Consider the following 23,834-nt stretch of genomic DNA (forward strand, 5'->3'; position numbering starts at 1 on the left):
ATTTTTGTTACTATAGACGTGGTGGATCTTTTTACGTGCATACCACACCATGAAGGCATGAGTATATTTGAAGACATAATTTTTATGGATAATACCCTCACACATGCAGAAAAAATTGCTATAGTGGAATTAATGGATACAATACTGAAATACAACTTCATTACCTTTAACGGAGAATTTTACCAACAAACAAAAGGGGTAGCAATGGGTGCGGCGTGCGCACCCACCTATGCAAACATAGTATTAGCAGGATGGGAATCGAATTACATCCTGAACTCAGGATTCCAACAGTATTGGTCTTTATACAGATGCTACCTGGATGACATCGTCATTTTTTGGACAGGAGGCAACGAGAAATTGACTGAATTCCTGAACTACATCAACAATACTACCCACTTTTTGAGGTTTACTCATTCCACATCACTTGACAAGTTGCAGTATCTGGACGTTGAAGTTTACAAGAATGAGAACAACAAAGACCTTGAAACAAAGGTATTCAGGAAAAGCACTTTTTGCAACTCTTTTCTGCATTTTAACAGCGCACACCCTCCACATTGTAAAAAGAACATTGTCAAAGGACAATTCGTGAGAGTGTGCCGTATGACTAGCAGGGATGAGGACTTTCTATTTGAATGTAACACCTTGGAAGGCATGTTTTTAGCCAGAGGTTACCCACCTGATTTTATCAAAGACATTAGAAAAGAGGTGGAACAACACAGACCGACAAAATTCAAACCTATAAAGGGTTGTCTGACCAATATTACGAGCTCTATTACAAATGCTGATACCACCGATAATTATACCAATATCAATAAGAATAACACAAAAGTGGACTGTGAATATCAATCAGCACTAGTTCTAGAATTCAACTTGTTCAATTCTAATGTAAAAAGAATTTTTCAAACTGAGTGGGACAAATTTACATCCTTTTCGGACATTTCTAACATCAAGGAAAGGGTCCCAAAAGTTGTTTATAAGAATGCACGCAGCATCAAAAAACTTTTAGAAAATAATCAAGCCAACGACACCAACAACTCTTTTGAGAAGACATGCTCTAGTAGCACTACTTATGGAACATACCACTGTGGACGCTGCAAACAGTGCCCATACATTTCTAATAAAAGAGAAATATTTTTAGAAGCTAGGGAAATGAATATATACAGTACAGGACACTACAATTGCGAATCCCAGGGAGTAGTTTATTTGGCCTTGTGCTCAAACTGCAACTCCTACTACGTTGGAAAAACAGAAAGAATATTAAAGAGAAGAATATATGAACACCTGTATGAAATACAAAAGGAAAAAGATACGAACGCTTTATTTAAACATACCAAAACCTGCAAAGATTCTAAATTTTCTTTTTTTGTTTTGGAGCAGGTGAAAAAAGAAATGAGAGGAGGCCCCTGGGAAGATTGGCTTGAGTACAAGGAATTATGCTGGCAATTGTTACTTGAAGCCAACAAACAACCAGGTCTAAATGAATGCATTTCCCTAGCTTCTGTGTTGAAACTGAGAGCAGCAAAAATATGAGCTGAACTAACAATGATTTACAAAAAGAACAGTAGGTGGCGCCATTGTTCAAAATTTAATCCCTGATCAAAAACACTGTCCCTATATTTACATTATCACATATATTTTATTGAGGTTTTTATTATATTTATTTATTTATGAACAAATAAAGAAATTGTTTACTTAAGCACAGTTTGATCAACTAAATTCAAAGGTTTTAAATTTTAGAATAGGTTTTAACAGAATTTTAAGACACTCATTCATTATATGCAGCTTTTCTATTGTAATGAGCCCTTTAGTTTTCATGTTTGCCATTGGTTTAAACAGAATGCAAATGGTTTAATTGGTTATCTTTCTTTTAATTTCAGTATATAATGACTAATTAAATAACACTTAACTGTCTGATGAAGTCTTAATACCAAGTTGACGAAAACGCATTGTTTTGATTTAAAGCATTTACCTTGTGGATTTTTGTGGCTTTTTTGAGGATTAATAAAGTGCGGTTTTTGGTGCGCTGTTCCCAGCTTCATTCTTTTTTTTTGTAAATGCATGTAAACATGACAAAACCTTCACAATGTATTCCACAGACCATTACAGCCTCTTACTTCTTTTCAGAAAGAGAAACAAATTGAATCACAGCTTGCCATTAAATCTTCAGATATTTTGACTGGTTATGAAACAAAACATTATAACTGACATATTTTATGAATAGAGTATTTTCCTGAATCTGTGGTGTGTCAGTGTGATAACTATGTCAAAGGTTATACTAACTGCTTTCAGTTTCTCTGTGAGAATTCTATGAGCTGAAGCTTCTGAAGTAACTCATGAACACTGTGCATGAGACAGCCCACATCTCAGATTGTCTCTCTTAAAATTTTGGCGGGAAACTTATTAAAAACTAGTGACAAACATTCATTTAGCAGTGTAAATGCATCTAAACATGACAAAACCTTCACAATGTATTCCACAGATCATTACAGCCTCTATGTAAGTGAAATTAAGCCCAAAATTACCAACAAGCAATAAAACTCAACATTCTTCTCCCAACTCAATTTTCATACAAATCCTATTATTCACTGTGCCCACACAATCAAAAGCATTTCTATATATTAATAAAGGAAAAAGAGAGTAGAAAATAAAAGGGAGTAAGGCAGAAATAAAAAAATGTAAGAGAAAGCTGTAAGAAGTATATACAATGGAATGTTACTTACTGTTTATATTAATAGAGTTAAAAATAAAACATATTATTTACTCTTATTTAGTTCTGATTATTATTAGTTAAAGCATAACAGATTATTTACAAACAGGCATAAGCAGTATAATCAAGAAAGTATAATTAGAAATAGCATTTGAAGAACTTATAAAAACTTTTACAAGGAATAAATATGTTATTATTCTATTAATGATATTTTCATTACTGTTCTCTCCCTGCCCTCCCCACCCTTTACCCACTACATAATCTAAATAGAATGTCATTGTTTAAACAAAGAAAATAATAAAAGGAGAAGGAAAAAAAGGTAAAGATAAAAAATGTATCAAATTACTAACCTTACTTCTTTTCAGAAAGAGAAACAAATTGAATCACAGCTTGCCATTAAATCTTCAGGTATTTTGACTGGTTATGAAACAAAACATTTCTTTGCACATAGAGAATAACTTTGATTAAATCTTTTCCAAAATATTTGTGGCTTTCTGGAAATGCAGGAACTATATTCAAAAAGATTAATAATGAACTAAAATGATGAGAGAGAAAAACATATAACAAATCATTTGTTTTTTAGTCTCTTCTTCTTCTCTGAAGTCTTCCACGAAGCTTCAGTTGTCAATCTCTTTAATGAAGAACTAGCCCATTCCATTTCTTCTATTTTATCCAAAATCCGTTTTTCTTTGACAAACAGTAAAGCAGAGTCTAAATCATCGAAAACCTTAGGACCATCAGGAAGGAAGATTTTAAGCTTGGCAGGAAACAGAAGGTATGTTTTAAACTGTGCTTTTTAAGCTCCCTTATTAGTGGCAGAAAACTTTTCTTTAGCTATTACCATGGAAGAATAGTCATTGTCAAAACGCACAGTTGTCTCATTAATCTTAACAGGAGCTTTAGCCCAAGCAGATTTAAGAACCATCTCTTTATCAAAAGATGATAGAAATCTAACTATAACTGATCTAGGATATTTTTTGTTAGAGTTAGTATTAGCTATAGATCTATGTGCTCTTTCAATACCAAAAGATAATGCTTCTGGTAAGTCTAAAGTTTTAGGGAGCCAAGTTGTTAAAAAAGAAGTAATATTGTTACCTTCAATATTTTTCTGGCAGTCCAAAAATCCTAATGTTATTGCGCCTAGATCTATTTTCCAGGTCATCCAGCTTTGTTTGTAAATGTGTATTTTGTTTCAGCAGAAACTCAATGTTGATTTCTTCTTCTTGGATTCTATTTTCCATGTCATTCACAGCTTCTTCTATGCCTGTCATCTGGTTCTTCTGTTGTTGCAGGTCTGTATGTAACAGGTCTATTTGTTTTGTAGTTTTTTCTATGAAGGTGTCTATTTTAGTATCCATTTTACCCATTTTATCAGTAAGTTGCTGGATTATAATTATCAGAGACTGAAGTTCTTTCTTGATGCTGGAGTCTTGAGAATTTGTCTTACTGGAACTCATTTCAGACTGATAAACTGACAGGAAAATTTCCACAGTGATTTCTGACAGGAATATTGTTAAGATTTCCTTTCTTTTTTAGATATAGTTCAAGAACTATATAAAACAAACGTATTTAGAAAGAAAATTACTTCAAAAATTAATTTTTTAAGTAATTAATTCCTGTCAGTGTAATGAAATTGGTGGAGCTGAAGAAATCTGCTGCTATCCTGTGTTCATCCTTGGCCACGCCCCAATAAGGTCTCCTCTTGTATGATACAATATACAATATATATTTTCAGACATCTTAGTCTTTTAAAGTAAATTAAATCTTCACATCCATGGTTGCCCTTGGTATATTTCCGCTGTACTCTTTCCAAGGTAGTCATACTTGCTTTTTTCTAAAGTTTCCACACTGTTGTTATTCCATACTATAGTTTGGGTCTAATGTAATTAAAATGATTATTTCTGATTTCCTGACATTTACATATTTTATGCAGCCTGTAGCTTTACAATTTTCATTAACCAATTGTTTGACACAATTGTGAAAAACTTAAAGCAAATCTACACATATATCTAGGTCTTTAAATCTGCAGTTTCAGTCACTGTGTATTAAAGATTCACCCTTCAATCTAGGTCTACCAAATCTCATATACTTATTTTTGATGTATTTATCAGCATACTATTCTCCAATATGTAGGGGACTGGAAGGGGATTAATTACTGAAAAGGAACAGCTGCAGGTAGAAGAGTGGACATAGCAGACTTTTTATTGGAGACACCTAACAGAGACTTGGCTTTTGAAGTGGACTAAAGAACCTCAACAGATATTTCACAGTACTTGGCAGAGAGAAGAGACCGAGAACATAGATGGAGAGCAATTTTCACTAGTTTTGAAAATTGACAGGAACAGGGAGAGAACATCATCGAGATGGAAGAGGGACAGGACATGGTGAAATATTGGCCCTGACTGTTATTAGGAGAGAAAACATGGGAAGAGTTAAGAAATAAAAATGTTTTGGCAGATAACCCAGAGTGGGACGATCAGGGTGTGAGAATGCAGGTGGTGGTATTAGACATAAGTGGTAAAGGAAATAGAGGTGAGAATAAGAAAAACATGCAAAAGGCTTACTGAGCATAATATGGAAAGACTGGTTAAAGGGGCTCAGAAGGAAAACAATCAGAAAGAAAAAGAATAACATGGGAGAAGGACATGCATGTGATAACAGATGAAAGAGATGTGTAAAACATGTTGCAGAGATATGTCACCAAAGCACATAGGTTTACAATTTATGCCTGGAAATGCTTACATAAATATTTATATACACCACTTAGGATCTCAGAATATTTGTAGGAGCAGTGGGTAGATGCTGGCCATGTCTGAGAGAGAGAGAACAGCACTTGGATACATACCTTATGGGACTGGGAATGGCTGAGGAGTTTCTGAAGGGCCCCCAGAGCAGCTTATATGGGAGCCGAGTCCGGAGAAGGAAATAGGGGAAGAAAATAGAAATATAATAGAACTGGTGATGGTTACAGGGGAATAAAATAATAATTAAAACCTGGAAAAAGAAGAAACCACCAGATTGGAAGGAGATAAAGTTACTCAATCAGATGGAGGAGTAGAAAGAAAGAGAAACTTGGGGGAGGGAGTGGACAAGCACAGTCAGAAATGGATGGTTGTAAAAGAAGGATAACTGCTAAAAGATAAGAAGACCAGGAGTGAAATATGTTCAACAAATGAGACAGAAAAGGGCAGAGAATCACAAATTAAGAAGAATTTTATTTAAGTCTTATAAAGGGAAAGGAAGTAGATCCTAAACTGGGAAGTATCACACAAAGATTGTGGAGAAGGGTTGGGGGTAGACATGGGGGCAGGTGGCTCGATTTAGCTACTGATGTTTTTATAGTGAAACAATGTCCAAAAGAGTTTCTCTCAATTTAAGTCTGCCCTGATTCCAAAAGATGTGCTCACAGTGTAAATGACTTTCTTTATTGTAAGGCATATATATAAACAAGCTTACTATGGGGACCAGATTCGAAAACACCTGCTCTCAGCCTACTCTCAGTGCAATTTGTCTTTTACACTGAGACCAAGTCTTTGGCAATTGGGCCAGTATTGTATGATATTGAATATATGGATCAAGGTTTATATTTGAGAGGATAGTTAAAAGGAATTTTATGTGAATGTTACAATTTAAAATGTGTAAATTGAATAAAGTCGGTATTAAAAAAAGAAAAGAAAATGATGAGTAGTAGTGCTTTAACCTGCCCTGAAGCATGATGTTTAGAAACCTGACAAATATAAATACAACAAACTATTTTCAGCATGTAAACAATCATGTGCTGTGTTCTGCACGTAACACTGCACAATGTTTGCTGTAAAACCTTGCAGCCCTGCCATACTAGATAAATATGCATCCTAACGGATGGTCCTACATGATTGTTAACTACTGTGTTACAACCACAGTACTAGAATGAATATATATATATATATATATATATATATATATATAGAGAGAGAGAGAGAGAGAGAGAGAGAGAGAGAGAGAGAGATATGGGTCTACATTATTTCATTGAATCTCATTTCAATGAATTTCATTTCACCCCAACAACAGCGCTGAAAACACAAATTACTGAAAACTCATTTCACAGAATCTCATTTCATTGAACTGAACTTACTATATATGGCACTGTGTAGAGCACGGTAAGGCAAGTAAAAGGTATATGCCCTTTTCCCAATTGTAGTGCAATCCTGGAGTTAGTATATATAATTAGGGTGGGGGTGGTGCGTAGCCCCCTACCTTTCTTGTTTTATATTGTATTGTACCAAAAACATCAAAACAATACATTTTAAACAATAGATGTGCATAGTTGCAACACCAATGACTAACTCTCTCTCCAGAAGACAAAATATACTCAAAGTAACTGGGAAGCTACGCCCCCGCACACCCTTGATCTGATCTGAAGAAGTTTGGTTCTTGTACCTGACGAAAGCACTTATTTTCATTAAAGTTTGTCTCATGGGATTCTACACCCTGCTGTGCATTTTTTGTTTACCTCAGTAAGATACATAGGCACCATCATTACATCATCTTTTATTCTAGCATGCCATTGCATACAATGAGAGCATTGTATGGCCTTAATGTTCAGAATTGCATTAGTTTTAAAGGATATAACATTATATATATATATATATATATATATATATATATATATATATATATATATATATTTTTATTTATTTATTTATATAGTTTTACTTTCTTTCAGCAAAAACACAAATTACCACAACTCAAGTCCCGGACACCAAACTGCCGAAAGTGCATTTGAACAAAATTTCAGTCTATCGAAGCTCACTTCCACAGACAGAGATCACCACTTCCAGGCTGGTATTGCAGAACAGGTGCAATGTTTTTCTTTATTTGCTTAAAACATTAACAGGAATGTATGTTATATAGTACTCAGAGCTTCTTGGCATATATAGCAGTACAGTACAGATAAGGAGATTTACCCTTTCACCACTGTAGTGCAATCTCGGAGTTGGTATATATAATTTGCAAGGGGTGTGGGAGGTGTAGGCTTGACCCCATGCAAAAAAGTGTTTGAAGGTTAGTTTTGTTTGGTTTTGCATTTCGGAGAAGTGAGCTTTGACAGACTGAAGCTTCTTTCAACTGCACTTTCGACAATTTGGTGTCCATGATTTAAGTTTAAGTAATGTGTGTTTTCACTGAAAGAAAGTAGACCCATATATAATATAGGCATGCAGTAGGCAAATTGGAGACTGTATATTGGCCACAAGTGTGAGTGTATATGTGGTATGGAAGAACAACCATGGCAAGGCTAACTACCCAGCAATGTGATCATTGGCTGTAAATAATTGTTACCTCCAATGTGACACCAAGGCCCCATGTACAAAAATCATGGGAAATAGTGATGTAAATGGACATACTGCATCATACTGCATAAAGTACCAATTACTTAAGTTACAGTGAAACTCAAGGGAAGATGACAAAACACACAGAGATGTCCCATGGATGATTAGCATAGCACATATACAAAGGCAGTACACTGAAGGATTTCAAAAATAGTGGAATCACAATTTTGATTGAAAATATTAGCAATGGCAAAAATGGTTTTGCTCTCGTTACAGGGTGGTCACTGGCCTCTGGGCCATCATGCACTCATCTAGTAGCAACAAGAACAGTTCTTTTTGCCATATCTTCTTTTAGTGTATGTGGGTGGCAGGACATTGTCCATCTAGTACTGATATCGGATGACCTTACTTCAAAGTGCTCTCACTTTATGTCTGCCCTGATTCCAAAAGATGTGCTCACAATGCGACTTACTTCATTGTAAGGCATATATATATTTATATATATATATATATATATATATAGATATATATATATATCTATATATATATATATATATATATAAACAGGCTTACTATGGGGACCAGATATGAAAACACCTGCTCTCAGCCTGCTCTAACACTTGACGTCATTTGCTTTGTACTTTTCACTTTATTTTGGCTTTTTCTGAGTGTTAAGGATGTAATTAGTGTTTTTTTTTCAACATTTGCTGTTTGATTTATATTCTTATACTTCATAATGCCACAGACAGAGCATCCACTCAACAGCTGTGGAACTAGTCTATTAAGTAGGGTGTGTGTGTGTGTGTGTGTGTGTGTGTGTGTGTGTGTGTGTGTGTGTGTGTGTGTGTGTGTGTGTGTCTGTTGCCTCACTCCTCCATACCACTTAAGGGTATACAAAGGGGTTTACTTGTTTTACTGATATCTTGCATTTTCAATTTTTGCCATTGAGAGTCCCAAGTAAAGAAATTAGATTAATGTCGTGTTTTGTTGGTTTGGGTTTTCTTGTTCCGTTCTTTGATCCTGTGACATGGATCTGGTAATGACTGTGATTTTTGTTCTTGCAGTCTTTCACATCACATTAGTTGCACAGTTTCACAGTTCTGTATATGGCAGCTGTGTAGTTATGGAAAAGAATTGCATTTGCCATGTCACAGTTTCATATAGGAAACTTTAGTCTTATATGGTATATGTTACATTGCTGTGGCAGCCTAGACATTAGACTGAGATGCAAGGGGCATTTGTTTTTGTGATGAGAAATGTAATTCTGCAGATTTTGGCTGCTGTTCATAATCATCTGTATGCCATGGAACAGAGCTAATATGGAACATTCCAGTGTATCAAAGCCCTTTTTGACTCATAAAGCATAGCACATGGAGCATAATGGACAATACCTTGCACATGCCCGTACCCCATTACAAAGGTGCATATGTAAAGTGGGTTAAACTATCAGACTGCAATCATGCCTAATCCATTTGTGCTGCACCTCTGCCTTGCATGAATATCTTGCTCAGCACACAAGATACTACAGCAAAAAAAAAACCACTTTTCCCTAGTAATAATATCATTAGCAACTACGGAGTTCCATACAGTACCAGCATCTCTACTACCACATGAAAACGTATCACACACACAGTCACACGGTGATGCTTGTAAGCTCCCACCAATAGAAGCTTTTTATTTTACCATAATATATAATGGCCATAGTTTATGCCTCATAACTGTAAATCATAGTCAGACGTGTCACTGGATCACAGTGCAGCAAGAGGCGTTTGTGAACTGAGATATTTAAATCATAACTTCATACATATTAGCTCTTTGCTGTGCTGCCACATACTGCCATGCAACAAAACAAAAACAACAGTTGTGCTGCAGATGGGAATAGGAATTAAATGGGTACAGAAGTGCTACATACACCACTCTGTACAACGGACTCTTGTACAAAAGATTCCTGCTTTATTAACTTGACATACCACTGCTATGGACCATGATCCATATCTATGAACTGTGGTCCTGAATGGCAGCATAAACACATATATATCTCTTGTGCAATCCCAGGGTGCATTTGTGATTCATGCCATTTTACAGCCATTTTACAAATGTTGCCTTGCTGAATTTGATGTAGTACACTAGCTGTTTGAGAAAGATGTTTTGTTATGGTTTCAGTTGTCTTCACTGCTCTTTATGTCCAACTTCAAGATGTGAACATAATTCAGGTTTTGGGCAGATTTTACTCTTTGCTATAGTGTCTGCTCTTTCGCAATGATTATTCAAAATAATGCCCCAGCATTATTTAACTTGCACCATTGTAGAATCGTAAAAACATTGTAGCAAACGTATGCACTGTGATGTGGTTTACTATTTTTCTTCTGTTTTACCCTTCTAGCTAAATCTTACCAGGTTTGTGTAAATCCCACCATAACACATGCATTCATCATTGATTACTTGTGTGATAATGCTGCAAAAGATTCAAATATACATTAAGTACAACATGCCACAATATATGAACTTAAGCAATAAATTAAACAATGTACTATTTTTTTTCAAAACTGTTCTTTTAACTGTACATGGAGGAAGTTATGGCTGAGATCCAAATTTGCAGTGCATAGTATCCATAGCAAATGGACAATGGAAAGTGGAAGAGATTTAATTTCCACTGTATAAACAAAAAGACAAAATGTTCCATACCATTCACACCCCTGTCAACAAGGAAAGCAGCATGCAAAGAATCATGTGCCTATGTTATGGAATTTCACTTTGTTGTTCTTATTACCAAATGGAAATGGATATCCCTACTATTATAAACTATAACATAGACGATAATTTTCACATCCTCAATCATAAGTAATTTTTAGTCCACTGAATACCAGGATTACACTACAAAACTGGAAAAAACACAGACTTGTTAAGCAGCATTCTTATATCAGAGCAATTATCTAATAAAGTCCCCCCTTTGGAATGTATATCACTAAACGTATCAACAATTGGAAAGTCCACAAATGTTCCTAAACAAAAAGATTGCGTTTCTTCATCCAAAACAAGATCATTGAGGAATAAGTCCATATAAATTTCATGGTGCAATTCTATAGTGTGTTAATTACCTAGATTAATTAGGACAGACTGCTATATTTTCTGGAAACTGATTCCACTAATATGTTAGTATTTGCTAATAAATATGAAACTCTGCAAGTGAAAACCTCATTATGTTTACTCTGCTTGCTTTGGGGAGGGCATATTGTGGAGACCAGCTACACAAAACTGGGAAGAAAAGCAAAATTCAAGAATTGTTAGAATGACCACATGCCTATTAGCTGTTGCCTGAACCACAAAAATCAGAGTAAACTTAAATATAATAAATGAGTGTGAAAGGATATCTGATGAAGTCTATAAATAGCAAATCCTCTAAAACACAAAGCAAATGCCAGTGCAACTTTTGAATAAGAGTCCAAATATAGCCAAAAGAGCTAATGAAATGATTTGTGTGTGAGTGTGATTAATACTTTTGCCAGTAAACATTTACTTTTACACAAATTGAGTGGATAACTGTAATAAATTTCAGAAGTTCAGAACGAGATTGGAACAGGGTGTAACCAAGCAAATGATTGTCAGTCTTCATTTAAGCGAGATGTGGCACTTTTTACAACTTGTTTCATGAATGTTGTAATTTGAAAAAAAAAGTAATTGACATATAAGTCAATGAGGTTCTGTTCATGTGTTGTGTTGTTTTACATTCAACGTCTTACTGCTTCAACAATTTGATAAAAAAAGTACAAAGGAATAGTAAACTATCGACACCATTACAAAAGCATATGGTAAATTTATCACCAAATGTTATCTCAAATTATGAATTCTGAGTCAGAAGACAAGACCCAAGCCTTAAAATTTTGGTCAGAGGCAGTGGTGAAAATGGCTATTCTCTGAACTGAATACAATATCACAAAAGGATGGAGAGGGTTAAATCATTTAGACAATGTTTTATTCAGTTATTTTTGTATTTAATATATAGGAATACACATCAAATACACAAAAGTGCATTTTTACATCACGTTGTTTATGTATTTATTTATTCTTTTGAAAAGTAAACAGTTCTCAAATGTAGATTTTTTCATTTAATAAAGGTCCTTCATTACTTACAAAATGTACATTTCAAGAATGATCTTGGTATTGAGTTTTACTTTGATGCAAATGGTAACCCACCTACTTTTTATGATATAATAAACTGGCAAAGAGTAGAAGGTGGTGTGTTCAAATATGTGGAAGTTGGTTTCTTAGATTCAACCCGTGCTCCTCCAGAAGATTTCAAGATGAGTACAAATTCTATTGTATGGAACAGGAATACCAAACAGGTTAGAATATTACTTTGTATTTCAATATAAATTCCATTTCATGCAACGATTAAGCCAAACAGGTTTGAAAATTACTTTTGTGTTTCGGTATAAATTCCCTTTCAAGGGATGGAACTGCCAAATAGGTCAATGTATTACTTTTGTGTTTCTTTATAAATTCCATTTCACGCAACAAGAGCGCCAAACAGATTAAAATATTACCTTTGACATTCCAGTTCCTTGAAAATGGAATTTATACTGAAAAACAAAAGTTAGACTTTTACATTTGTGTTTTGGACTATGTGGCATTTTTGTAAGAATGCTTTACAGTACATGTACAGTATTCTGAAGTAGAAATGTTAGTGTCTACATTACAGACAGCTGCAGATGTTCTGAATAATATTAGTCAGTACAGATGTGTTTTTACAAAAAATGTATATTGTGTCACAGGAATATGAACTCAAATAATCTAATTAAAAAAGTATATATTCTTCCCACTATGCATTGTGTGCAAGTCATTACCTTTGCTACTAGGCAAAAGAACTCTGTAGTGTTATTGATCTGGCAGGAATATGGACTGCTCGTCAGCTAACTGAAATGATATGAACATGTATAGACTTATGCATAGAACACAGGATACCATTTTAGAGTTCGAAACAGAGTTGCATCACGGATGATACCACACACACTCAAAACATTCTGTAGGGCTAAGTATGATAACATTAGATCATGTTCTATCACATTTTAGCTGAATAAAATGTTTATTATACAAAGTCTACAAGAGATAACTTACCAGAAATTATATTTTTCACTGTAATCTGATTCTAGTAATCACCTCACAAGCATTGTTACCTGCAAAAAGGAAAAACATTTCTCTTTTGCACAATATCTGCTTCATTATGCCATTAACCACTATATTATAATGCTATGGATAAATCAAGATGCATTTGCTCCAATAACCACCGATAACATCACAGTTTATGTTGTGTTTCCTTCTAAAAGAAGTTATTTTGTCAGTTATTAAGGTCATGAAAAGGAATGTTACTAAATAAAGAAGGGAATATATACTGGATGTGTGCCTTTCTGTTTACTGTCAAAACACCTGGGCAATAATGTCTGCATTAAAATGCAATCGGTCCTGCTTACACTTCTAAGAGTTTCTTTAGGATTAGAGGAGTGATGTCTATTCCTCTAATATTGCTCGTATTTACATTAATAATTACAAAACTATGATATATATATATATATATATATATACATACACATACATATATATATATATATATATATATATATATATATATCAATAAAGCTGCTCAAAGGTATTAGCTTAAAGCCTAAATGATGGACAAAACAATTGCAAGGAATACTTTATCTCAGTCAAATATAGCTACACAGAAATTACTATTTACATATATAATTAAGAGTGCTTGATAAAATAGTGACGTTTATGTATAATTTTGCACTTGACATTTTTTTTTATTTTATTTGTACACTTTGCCCTACCTTTTTCAAGAAGTGGGAAACATGCTCACTTTGGGGATTGTTTGTATTTAATTTAAAACAGTGTAAGAAACTTTTCTTTGTGGAAGATTTTCAGTCCATATATTTCTAGTTAATCACTGTATATTAATCAGATCAGACAATAATAGTAGAAGTAGTGAATGTAAACTCATCTTAAGTCAAAACAAAACAAAACAAAAAGTAATAATATAAAATATATAATTGTACGGCATTACTAAGTATGCGAAAGTAATCCAAGCAAGGCAGGCAGTCTGTTTCCAGTCAAAAATCTTTTAAGTACACAGACAAGCGATCCAAGTAAAACAAAAATAGAGTAATAATTTCCTCACAAGCTTTCTAAAAGGACGAAAGTGATCTTTGTTAACAATAGGGTATGAAAATAGAAATTGATTTTTACATGCAAAATGTGTATGTATATATTTATATATATTTTTTGATTGCCAAATGAATTAAGGTTGATATATTTCCAGCCATGTAATATATTGTCTTGGATAAAATCACAGACTTAATAATCTACTTAATAATTTGGTTAAATAAGAGGTACCACATCATTAATAAATTTTATTTAAAGTACATAAGGGTTATATATTATTATGACAGCTACTAAGTAGGGCAGGACCAGCTCAAATGTCACACTGATGGGGGAAGGGATGTGAATTTATCTATAACACTTTGTTTTACAGCACAATAAACCACTCCCATGCCTGATAAAAAGTATATATATATATATATATATATATATATATATATATATATATATATATATATTTAGAAAGCTTGTGAGGAAATTATTACTCTATTTTTGTTTTACTTGGATCACTTGTCTGTGTACTTAATAATGCTGTACAATTATATATTTTCTATTATTACTTTTTGCTTTTTGTTTTGACTTAAGACGAGTTTACGTTCGCTACTTCTACTACTACTATTGTCTGATCTGATTAATATACAGTGATTAACTAGAAATATATGGACTGAAAATCTTCCACACAGAGAAGTTTCTTACACGGTTTTGTTTTTGGACCCACTACACTTTAATGGGTTGTTTTGAGACTTCGGGGATACCACGGAGATTACTTCTTTTTGTATTTAATTTAGATTGTTCTGTTGACCCCTCTGGAGGACTGCTTCAGTTTAAATACATTCTGTTCACAATCAGGCGGGAGTAGAGCAGTCACCACAAAGATGCATATGATTTATTGACTTTGCATATTGTTTATGCATGGTGTAACTTTTGTTGAAGTAAGTTTTTTTTAAAGCTTTATTTTATTTTTATAATGGAGTCATTGAATGCATATGTCTTAGACAATGTTTTACATCCACTTTAGTATATTTGTATTTTAAGTCTTGTGGAGCATACTACAAAAATCTATTCCAACTGTTCCAAACTTTATGACTTAACTAATATACTGAAATGTGAAAAATATTTGCAGTGGGGATCCTATTATGGCAAAGCCAGTGCATCTCTTTCAGTGTTCATTAATGATTGGATAAAGTCAAAGTAACTTAATTGTCATTCAACCATAACCATACTCTAGTTGCAGCTAAACCAGATTTCATTCCTCCAAGGTCATGCAGAAAAAACATTCAGCAGAATACAGCAACATATAACAACATACATCAATAAATAGCAATACACATAAACATCATCAATGAAGAACAAACCGAAGACCAGCAGCTTAAAAATAAACACGATATATGGGCTATTTCCATCACCCCACCGCCAACTCCATGCATCACTTCAACATTTAAATCAGTCCTTTTATCTGACCATCCTCTACACTACAGAACATCCACTCCAAAGTCTTTCTTTCTGACCCTCTCTCCATCCACAGCCTTTGTACCCACCTCTACCTGCAGGCCCGAATGGCCACACCATCACCAGCAACCAAAGACCTGCCTTCAGACACTACTGACCCTCATATTCCACAATCCAGACCATCTCCTTCACCGTTTCCTGCCCCATCCACTGCATCTCAGGGTCAGTCAATCCCATTCCCACACTCTGTATTGGCTCAGGTCTCCATTTCAGGCCCAACTTCCACCGCTTCAATACCATGTTCCAAAAAAATGACAATAACAGGCAATGATTCCATTTAGAACACCACAAGCAATTTCTGCCACAACAATTGTTCACTCGACAATAAAGAGGACTAACCCTATAAAAAAATCTCAAGGTATCACATAAAAACAAAACTGCATATCAGGAGCTGGAGAGGCTGCTGCCGTACAAGGCACCATCATCTTTGCTGGATAAGGGAATTTCTTACCTTATCATCTATAGCATTACACACGGCGAGACAAGTCCAAATCACTCAGGAACGTAAAATATTGTTAACGCATCTATAGCAGTACACTTTGTACACACACACACACACACACACACACACACACACACATATATATATATATATATATATATATATATACCCACACACACACACATATATATATATATATATATATATATATATATATATATATATATATATGCCCACACACACACACACACACACACATATATATATATATATATATATATATATATATATATATATATATATATATATATAGAGAGAGAGAGAGAGAGATACATACATCATGTTAATACACAAGTTATAAAAAGCAGTAGAAAAGAGTAAGAACAGAAAGAAAAAGGTCAGGAGATTCTGGGAAATGTAGGGGGGACTTTAGTTTCTTTGTCTTCAAACAAAAGCCCTATTAATTGTGCTTCTTTTGAAAATGAATATTTATCTGTAAACCTTACTAGTGACTTAGTTATTAGTTTTTAGACAAACCAGTGCAAGATTCACACCAAAATGATAAAGTTTTTTGCTTAGTTTTGACACCCATGTTACAGATGTACCAAAATCAGAAAGTGATACTTCGAATGGTTGCATAAACTCTGAATTACCAGTCTTACAAGCATCATGTTATACTAACGATTGTGCTGAACCATTAGCCTTACTGACTTGACCATCTAGGATAGAGAGCGAGCAGGCACTGATTTTTATTAGCACTTAGAATGGCTTTCCAATTATAACTGAGGCCTTTGATGGTAATACCACAATAAATAATATTTGTGACAGCTTTGTTACAAATAAGGGAAAAAGGTATTATTTTCTACTTCTTCTTCTGCTAGCACTCATCAAATTCATGGTGATCCCCTTCATGAATAATTTTAATGAAATTTTAATTTGAGGGGAATCACTGCTAAAACCAGTTTCTCAACACCTTAGTTGTTTTATTAAGTTTTTTAAAACACAATCCATTTTACCTAGTTTGAAACTTATTGATATTCCTAATTGTCACCTAGATTATCTCATACTTTGGTTTAGCAAAGTTCCTCATTAGCACTCTTCAAGAAAAATCTTGATAAGTGGCTGGGAAATAGGAAATACACACCGGAGAACACTTCTGTGGCTCTGCTTGACAGGGGCACAGGAAAGTATCTTTCTTGGGTGGCGTAAGCCAGGGAACCTTGTTGGCTAGGCTTACTTAGGCCCTTGGGCTGATAGTCTAGTACCTACCTATGAACTAATTATAATCATTATTCTTAGTATTAATTTTCCCTGGAATTCAATAAACTCCATGCAGGGTTAGTGCTATTCCTGCACAGAGTGGTTCATGTCCGTATAGCTACAGCAGCACGTCTTGCATACTCATGGTAGGGAGCTGCTTTTAAGGTTAAATGGACATGAAACATGAACGACTGCAGAGGGCATATTTGAGTAGTGCATGAACTATGAACACACCCCCTGCACTCAGAAAATGCCATACAGCACTTTCAAAAGTGTTTCAGTGTCTGTAGACACTGACGTGAAATTAAAATGATTATTTCAGTGTCCATGAACACTGAACCTGTCATACACCCCCTGCATAGTTTCTTGCTTCCCTAGCTATTTCAGTCACACACCCCCTGCATTGCAAAAGTGCCGTACAGTACTTTTCAAGTGCTGTCAGTGTCCGTGGACACTGGCAGCTTATAAAATAGCTATGTCAGTGTCTGTGGACACTGAAACAGTCTGTAGATCTGTAAGGAAATGCAGGGGGTATGTGACAGGTTCAGTCACACACCCCCTGCATTGTTAAAGTGCTGTACGCCTATAGCCATTAACTGCCCGAATATCCCCCCCACATACATTTCACCCCCTGGAGGAATAAAGCAGTACAAAGCCATAAGTAATGGAGTCAAAGCCACAAAAATAGGGAAACATCCTAAATAGTGCACTGACAAACCTGAAAGCTAATAAAATAACAGGTTTGCAGTAGCACAGACTCCCTGCAGGGTATGAACACCGACACAGAAATGTCTGCCATCTGAAAGTGCCATATGGCCATATCTGTCAACTCAACAGGTTTATGCAGAATACCCTGATGCCTGTTTCACATATCTGTCAATCTCCTAGAGGAAGAAAGCTGTGCAAGGCCAGAAATAATATAATATTTTTTCTATACTAAGGAATGTTTAAGCATAGCTGAATGGGTGTGCATGTTATGGCACTCCGCTTAACATTGCTTAAACATCCCATAGGAGATAGATAAACATATACGGGTGAAATTCCAAAACCAAGATAGTACAGTGGTTAGAGTCCTGGCTTTATATGCAGGTGTTCATGCTTTGAGTACCAAGACAGACAATTTATTTTTATATGGGAAAGCAGTGCTAAAATTATTATTTTCAACTTAAATTATGTAGTAACTGGGTTTTGCCAACCAGGGCAGTGTAGCTGGTGTAAAATGGGCGTGTGAGTGCATATAACATGTGAAACCACCCATGTATATGTAAGTGTCCCATACAGTATAGTCACACCCCTTGCTCATGTAATGAAAGCACATAGAGGGATGTCATGTAAAGCAAATCATATACACTGAGTAAATAAAGTCATTATTCTGATATTTTCTAAAAATTAAAAGTGAGCAATGGTTAGCAATGCTTAGCTATGCTATGCTTACAATATTTAAGCCTTGTTTAGATGTGAATGCTAAGAAGCAGGTAGCTCAGCTAAGTAGATTTGTGTACTGTTAAGCAGTGCTCAGCAATTACCCCTTTAAGGACTGTTTAACTCAGCTTAGTGGATTTGCACACTGCTTAGCAGAGCTTAGCATGTTCAAAATGGTCCAATGACAGCAAAAGGTGGGAATATCACCTTATATAATTGGTACAGGCAGGGATACAGCCAGAATCTGTTATAGTTCATCTGTGCAGGTACTATGGCTGGTGTAGGTTAAAGAGTGCTTTCAGGTACAACACTGGAGCATTCAGGAGTCCAGGGTCATGGCTGGACTCCTTGTAGAAAACCATGAGGAGAGACTGCTGCAGGGCCAGTATCAGGACTGACAACACAAAGTGGAGGCCTGGGACCATCTTGCACATGATTTCACCAGTGCTAATGGCATCCCCCAGACTGGTGAGCAGGTACGGCACCACTATCCTTACCAAAAGCAGAGGAAGGGGGGGCTCTTCACCCTGTGGATCCAAGATGCACAGGAATGGAATGTTGCAGTAGTAAGTATCACTATCAAGTAGTTTGTAGCAAATACTAGCCTTAGAATGAGATAGGTATGCATGATGTTTGTTTTTCTCCCCTACAGCTACTGCAGAGATGGCTAGTAATGCAGAAGCCCATGCCAACAGACTGCTGAAGCTGCACCAATAGGCTATTGAGTACAAATCTATTTTGCAGTATGCTTGAAGTAAAAAGCAAGTACCGAACTAACAAGGCTGGGCAAAAACCTCTGATGTGAAGTTGTTCTCATTGTTCATTCTTTACTGATGGGTTTGGAGGCAATCCCTCAGCTCTGAGTCGGCCAATTGCAAAGCTCGAGGTCTTCAAATAGCTTGAGGTCAAGTCCCTATCCCATGATGCACTAGAGTTACCCCAGATCTAGTTTGCTGCTGCAACAGATCAGAGGTGCTACATTAGCTCAGGCCAGTAAAACTTCTTTTTCATATATTTCTTACTTATATTGATATCTAGGTAGTTTTAGGTAGTGTTAGATAGTTTTATTAAGCTCTTTAGCTTATTTGTGTGTTTACCTATATTGTATTCCCTTCCCTTAGTGTGCTTTAAATTCCTGGTTGGCCTCTTGTTTTTAGGCCTAGTTTAAAGATTTCTGATTACTAGAGTGTGTTTAGTCAGTGACCTTTTGTCACAACTTATAGAAAATAGTTAGATAACTGTATAGTCTGCTTAGCATTAAAAATGCTATGCTTTCGACAGAGTTTTTCTGTCACTTTAATATTTAGATAGTTATTTGCTGTCTGGGTGTGACTTAGCCTCAATTTTCTAAAGGGCTTTGCTTTGATAAATACTGTTAAGGATTTTTTGCTGTTGACAGTAATTTTCTGTCTGATATAATTATTGTTTAGAGTATATTTAAACACATAGATAAGGCTTAGTGTGTTTTTATAGCATCTATCCCTTTTTCACAGTATAGTCTGCTTATCTTTAAAATGTTGTGCTTTAGACAGACTTCTTTTCTGTCACTTTAATAGTTATATTATTATTGGTCTGTGTGTGTGACTTAGCCTGAATTTTCTAAAGGGCTTTTGTTTGATAATTACTGTTAAGAACTTTTTTGTAGTTGACAGTAATTTTCTGTCTGATATAATAATGGCTGACCAAGATAAGCATCCCAAGTCAGGCTTTAAAAAGTTCCCTAAATGTGGCCAAAAGATGTCTGTAACTGACAGCCATGTCAATTGTGTGTACTGTCTAGGAGCCTTGCATTTACAGGATAGCTGCTCCATATGCCATTCCTTCTCCTCCAGAGTTCAACAGGACAGAAAAAGGAAATTAATAGACAGAGGTTTGTTGAAACCCTCCTTCCAAGGAGCTTTGAGCACTTGCTGGATCCATCTTTGTGGCTTAAAGTCTTCTAAAACTTTAGAGACAAGAAAATCAAAGAAATCTTCAACTTCGGCTCCACAGACATCAGAACCCATAGTCTTTTTTTGGAGCCCGTCCACAGTCCTGGAACCAGTATCTGAATTCCCTAAGAGTCCTTTATTACAATCAGTACCACCTTCAGTCTGTTCATCTCAGTCCTCTATTCTAATCTGGATGTGGATCATGTGGTGCAGAAGCAGTTACAGGCACCGGCCTTTGCAAAAATTTTATCGGCTCCAACCCAACTGGCTTTGGAGCCAGCTAAAACTGTTCCTCCTATGAGCCATACTAATCCTTTGGAGCCGGATGAGTCAGACTTGTTGAGTGTGGAACCCTCAGAGCCGATGCCTGCTCCAGTGTCTTTGGCTCCATTCACTCTGACATCTTCACTGCTGATCGAGGACTCTAGGAGCCGACACTCTCTGGTCGGGTCTGGGGAGAATTGTCAGACCGACTTGACGGTGCCGACTCCGCATCTCGGGGTTTCAGTTCAGATGAGCTTGGCTTCTACCTCTGGCTCAGAGCCCACTGTCCCGGTGCTGGGGGTAGAGACGCTTTCCTTGTATCCGTTCATTCCCTCGCATTGGAGCAGAGGTGCCTTCGATGCCATGAGGAAAGTTATGTCTCCTAAGACATCCTCGACCTCAGGTCTGGCTTCCTCCTCCCCTAAAGCACCTGTGTCTGCTTCTACCTCACATATCCTGACCAAGCATAGAGACCCAGAGCCTCAGGAAGCCCCATTGGATAGTCCTCGCTCTTCCGAGACCTCACCAGAAGCTCCCACTGATGAGGTTTCCCAAGAAGAGAGTTTGTAAGAGGAAACATCTAAACTCCCCTCAGGAGTCTCTAACATCTGATACTGACTTGGATGAGTCAGAAGGGTCCCCACGGTCACCCTCTGAGGATATCTCATTTGCTGAGATACTTGAAATTCTTAGGTAGAGTGGTGACTGGCAGCCCAAAAACCCTACTGAGGATGAGGCAGTTCTCCTGAAGGCTTTTGGTTCACAGCCCTCCACCTCTTGGGTGTCTCCGCCCATCGATAAGCTTATGCTGCTGGTCTCATGAAGGGCGTGGGAGTTTCTGGATACTATAGAACCTGTCCCTAGGAGGCCTAATACGTTTATATCTGCCCCCAGGGTAAGTCTTTCTTGTCAAAAAGTGTGTCAGTTGATGCTATGGTGGTGGTGGTGGCAGCCACCAAAAAGGAAATGTCTGAAACGTCCTTGTCTATCCATCCTCATAACAGAGACTCTAGGATCATGGATAGATATGGGAAGAGCATATTTAGTTCAACGACCTTTGCACGCCGTTCACTTAACTATTTAACCTCTTTTACAAGACTACAAAGAGATCTCCTTAAAGAGCTTGGAGATACTCTTCAGGGTTTAGTAGCTGCAGGAGCTTCAGACAAAGTTGCCTCCCAGCTTGCTACCCTCAACTCCATAGTGAACTTGTCCATGTGTCTTATTTCATATGCAGCTGATGGAATGAGTAGGGCAGCAGCTACAGGAGTTGCTCTTAGGAGACACTCCTGGATGTGCTTGTGTTCCTTCATGCAGCCCTTCAAGTCATCCCTTCTAAATACTCCCTTTGATAGCTCATTCCTTCTTGGGCCCAAAGGTAAGGAAACTTTGACCAGGTGTGAGCAAGAGGGAAAGACTCTGTCTGCCACTGGAGTCTGTTTTTCCACCCCTACCAGACCCTAACCCAAGGGTCAAAAGGAGGAAAAATTTGGTTCCGAAAAGCCCAAGGAGCCTTTCAGTACACACATGGTCAACCCCCCTCAAGGGGCAGAGGAGGGGGCAATAATGGAAGAAGCCACCCTTGGGGCAGAGGGGGACCACAACACAAGGGAGACAGAGATCACTTCTTTGGGAAGCCCTACCAGTGCTCCTGAAAGGAGGCCTGACTGCCCTGCTCTGGAGGCAGTTGGGGTCACTTATCTTTGTACCCAGACGCCTGGTTCAAAATAACAAAAGACAGCTGGGTACAAATTATCATTTCCAGAAGATACTTCATGCCATTCACCACACCCCCACCACTGACAAGAAAAATTCCAAACATTCCACCCACTTACAGCCAACAAGCAACAGTAGAGGTCCAAACATTGTTAAGAAAAAGAGTCATCCAGCCAGTCCCAGCAGACCAGATAGGATCCAGAACTTACTCAAGATTCTTTTTAGTTCCAAAAAAGACTTATATTGGACCTCAGCAGACTGAACAAATTTGTAAAGATAGAGAAGTTCCAGATGGTCATGCTTCAGTTGATACTTCCCTTCTTAGGGAAAGACAATTGGATGTGCTCGATAGATCTCCAGGATGCTTACTCATATAAAAATGGCCTGGCCATCCAGGGTTCACATCTGCGCTTTTGGCTGAGAGCCAATCATTACCTTTGGTCTCACTACAGCCCCCTGAGTTTTCACCAAATGCATGGTAGTGGTCATGGTTCACCTGACACATTTAGGATTCCAGGTGTTTCCGTACCTAGACGATTGGCTCCTTATCGCCACCACCAGGCATCAACTCATTCAGGCCAAGAGTCCACTCTGTCACTATGCAATCAGCTGGGCATTACAATAAACTCAGAAAAATCTGCCTTGTCACCATTGCAGCATATCATCTTTATCAGAGCAGACCTGGACTCCACCAGAAGGCTAAGACTATCAGTAGAGAGAGTCTTACTTCTCCATCAGCATGTCCACATATGAATATCCAAAAACAAAGCACCATCATCAGAAGTTCTGAAATTGTTAGGAATGATGGCAGCATCAATTCTGGCCATACCACAGGGTCGTATGCACATGAGGATACTGTAATGGCTGTTGTTCACTCAATGGTCTTACCAAGAGCTCTCCATGTCTCACATGACAATGATCACAAATTCCTGCAAAAAGGATCTTCAGTGGTGGTGGACCTCACTTCATGTTACAATAGGATGCCCATTTGTGCTACCCACTTCAGTGGCCACAGTGACCACATACGATTCCCTGATAGGGTGAGGGGGCATTTTCAGGGAAAGACAGCCCAAGGCACAATGACCGATCAAGAGACACACCTGCATATCAATGTCCTA

This window comes from Protopterus annectens, chromosome 7.part0, assembly GCF_019279795.1.
Source record: "Protopterus annectens isolate FY-2018-M chromosome 7.part0, PAN1.0, whole genome shotgun sequence".
In the NCBI taxonomy this organism is placed as follows: Eukaryota; Metazoa; Chordata; order Ceratodontiformes; family Protopteridae; genus Protopterus; species Protopterus annectens.